We start from the raw sequence: 3,373 nt of genomic DNA, 5'->3' as shown, positions 1-3,373 counted from the left end.
AAGTGGCAGATGACGCGATGCGCCACGCCCAGGTCCAGCTTCTGAGCCACTCGGCTGCGATGAGTGGCCGTGTCGGACGCAGTGGCCCTCCAGAGAATGCAGCCACGCACTCGCGTGTTCAGGGTGGACTACCCTGTACGTATGGGACCGCTATTCGCTTCGACCGACGGATGCCTCGGGGACTGCAGAACCGCCGTGCCTGATCGTATTTCTGACCACTGCCACACGTTGTAAAGAATTCACATTACTAACTTGCCTATACTCTGCGCAAATAAGACGAAAGCTCGGAACGGATGAGCGCACATATGGCCACTCGAACAACCCATAAATTACGCGAAATGAAAGCGTATTTTCATACGGTCAATTACGACAAGATTTTCCTGAGAAAGCTTCGAAAAGATTCATTTTTCTGGAGCGCCTTCGAAGGCACAGACACTACACAAGTGCGAGCACACAAACCACACAAGCGTCCTTTCACAACGAATGTGCCACACCACACGTCCAGAGCATCCAGAGGCCGACCAAGCAAGCAAGCGATGCAAAACACCCGCGCCCGCACGACCGCGATCCACAAATCACAAATGACGCCAAGCCAATCTATAATCCATGGGTGAAAATAATGCTTTCGTTATTACGACCAGGTCGGAATAACGATTTGGTTTGGCTTTCCGTTTTTTTCGCCTGGTCGAAATAACGCCGGCCGTCCAGCACGGCAGCAGGAAGTCAACACGCGTCTCCGAAACCATTCACGCGACCTCTGGCACCGCGGCCGGTAGCGGATGCCCTTTACGACGGCACGCACCACTGGCCTCAGTACGGCAAAAGAAGAACAGGTGCAAGTTTTTCAAAACCGGCTACACCCACCTCTTCTGTGAGAAATGCAAGGATGCATTTGTGTCTAGTACCGAAAAGGAATTGCTTACACTCCTTTCTCTCCAAGTAGCACCGGAAATGCTCGATGTTGCCCTGGAGCAACAAGTTATTACTTAGTAATGAATAAAGCAATATTTTTTCTTTCACCTCTTTCGTGCTGTTTGGTGCTATTTTAATTTGTATTAGAATAATTAATAAGCTGCCTGAATTGCAAATTTCAGGTTTGGGCATCAAAGGCATCAATTACATGCCCTGCCCAAGCCCATTTCTTCCTCTTGATTTCGAATAGGATGTCACTAACCCGCGTTTGTTTCATCACCCACTCTGCCCGCTTCCGGTTTTTTAACGTTGCACCTATCAATTTTCTTTCCATGGCTCGCTGCGTTGTCCTTAACTTAAGCTGAACCCTTTTCGTTAGCCTCCACGTTTCTGCCACGGAGCGGAGGAGCGGGGTGCGCGCATCGAAGCACCCTAATCGTTTCTAGTGTTCTTGTATATGCGCCCGGGAGCATATATAGAGTGCGTTCCAATTCTCCAGACGCCCGACAAGACGTCTAGTGTGACGTCTAGGAAGTCGTCTACATGTCCACATATTGGAAGTTGTCTACTGATCATGCCGCCTCGCGGCATAAAAATGTAACTAAAGCTTATGAACACGTATACTGTAATTTTTCTTCAACTTTGCAATGACGACCATAGAAGACGCGTTTTCAACAATTTTTACATTTTTTGCTGCAATACTTTTGCGTGTAAATCAGACAGGTGGCAGCGCCTATCGGTCAGTCCACTCGCAGCAGACGGTAGTGCCCGCTCTCCGAACACGATGCTGAAGACATAAGCCATTATTCTTTTATTATTGATGCTGTAGTTGTCCTCAAGAGGATAATGCTCCTCGGACGTGCTCTTCCAGACGGCCCTGCAAAACACTAAAATAAATACGAAAGATTGTAAACACAAGATTAATATGCGCGAAAGGTGATACAGCAACGGAAAAACACATGCGTGCCATTAAACTTGCTGTCTGCCGTACGTGGTGCTCGGCGACTGCGAAAAACCTAGACAGGAGCGAGACTTAATTCTGCACAGACTAAAATCAATTTGCAACATGCCGGTGTTTGTTGAGACTCTAGCGATAAAAAAGAATGTGCACGAAAGAGTTGATGCAGCGAATACAGCAACAGAAAAACACATTTGTAAACCGATACGCCGGCCGTCTTAACGCCGGCGAGGAACCCAACGACAGCGACGAGTATTAATTCATAAAATCAAGGCGCTAAGAGTTTGCATTGTCAGATTATAAACAGACCATGTAAACAGAACTACAGCGTCCGCTGCTGTAGCAAATCTCTCAACCGCATGATTCTCTCTTCCGTGAATCACTGCTAGGAATGGCAGGTCCACGAAGACTTCTTAATTGCCCACTAGTTTGCGTACCAATTAACTTAAAGGAATGACTCACACATGAAGGGCGGTGCCTATCCATACTCCGGCTGCAGTCTGGCACCAGAGAAGAGCACAACTCGCTCCGCGTAGGTCAGCTCCGCCATCTTTATACCGGAAGATAGCCTGCATCGATGTTGACTTCGGCGAAGTAGTCATCTTGGACTGCTTCGAGAGAAATGGAACGCATCCCAAGATGGCGGCTGTCCGGCTAGGCGTCTAAGTAGCCATCTACTTGGAGGTATTGGAACGCACCCATAACAGGAACACTACTCGTTTCAGCCCTGCTGCGCCATCTGTTGTCGCACCATTCAAGCTTGCACGTGCTGACTCTTAGGCTGCCGCCAGGCGGCTCAATGCGCTTTCGTGCGCTAAGGTGTCTCGTTGCGCGCGCTCACTTTTAAATTTTGAAGTGTGCCTAAAGCCACCAGCTGTAAAGCCACTTCCGGGACGAAACGGCTCATAGCCATGACAAAGAAAACGAAGCGCTCATTAGCGCTTATCAGTCGCTACACAGGTTTCACATATGACCCTTCGGAAGATAATCTACACATCATGATTACAGCCCTCCTCACAGCCATGACAAAGAAAACGAAGCGCTCATTAGCGCTTATCAGTCGCTACACAGGTTTCACATATGACCCTTCGGAAGATAATCTACACATCATGATTACAGCCCTCCTCACATCAAAAATTATGCACTTCCTTATGCGAGCATCACGCTCAATCAGCTTGCCAGCCTTGAATCTATTTATGATGCTGGTCGAAGATTGATCACTGGCACTCCTTTCTTCACGCGAATCGCAACCGTCCGTCCAAGTAGTCTGTTCCCAATGTTTGACAAGTTATTTGAGCAGCACAATCAGAATCAACTCTCGCGGCTTCAAGCCACTTTTGCTGGGCGTCACATCCTAGCAAGCATCGGCGCCTTTGACTATCCCTTTGAACCCACCGTGGTACCTGCATTCCCTTGGCACGTCACGCCGCTTCTAGTTTAGCGTCCGTGCCCCAAACACGCGCATGCCGATTGTGACCCCGGTCCCCGTCAAGCCATTACTAA

General features: G+C 48.7%; 1 long non-coding RNA gene across 1 annotated transcript; it reads right to left on the bottom strand.

Annotated features, from left to right (window-relative positions):
- Nucleotides 1-1,699: 1,699 nt before the first annotated feature.
- LOC144130484 (uncharacterized) lies at nucleotides 1,700-2,587 on the bottom strand. The gene is made up of 2 exons (XR_013314109.1): nucleotides 2,333-2,587; nucleotides 1,700-1,799 (listed from the first exon to the last, which is right to left on the bottom strand). It is a non-coding gene; the product is annotated as an uncharacterized LOC144130484 (long non-coding RNA).
- Nucleotides 2,588-3,373: the final 786 nt, after the last annotated feature.

The sequence above is a fragment of the Amblyomma americanum genome, chromosome 4 (genome assembly GCF_052857255.1).
Source record: "Amblyomma americanum isolate KBUSLIRL-KWMA chromosome 4, ASM5285725v1, whole genome shotgun sequence".
NCBI lineage: Eukaryota > Metazoa > Arthropoda > Arachnida > Ixodida > Ixodidae > Amblyomma > Amblyomma americanum.
The sequence above is the reverse complement of the archived record's forward strand: the minus strand, read 5'-3'. Positions and strand labels throughout refer to the sequence as shown.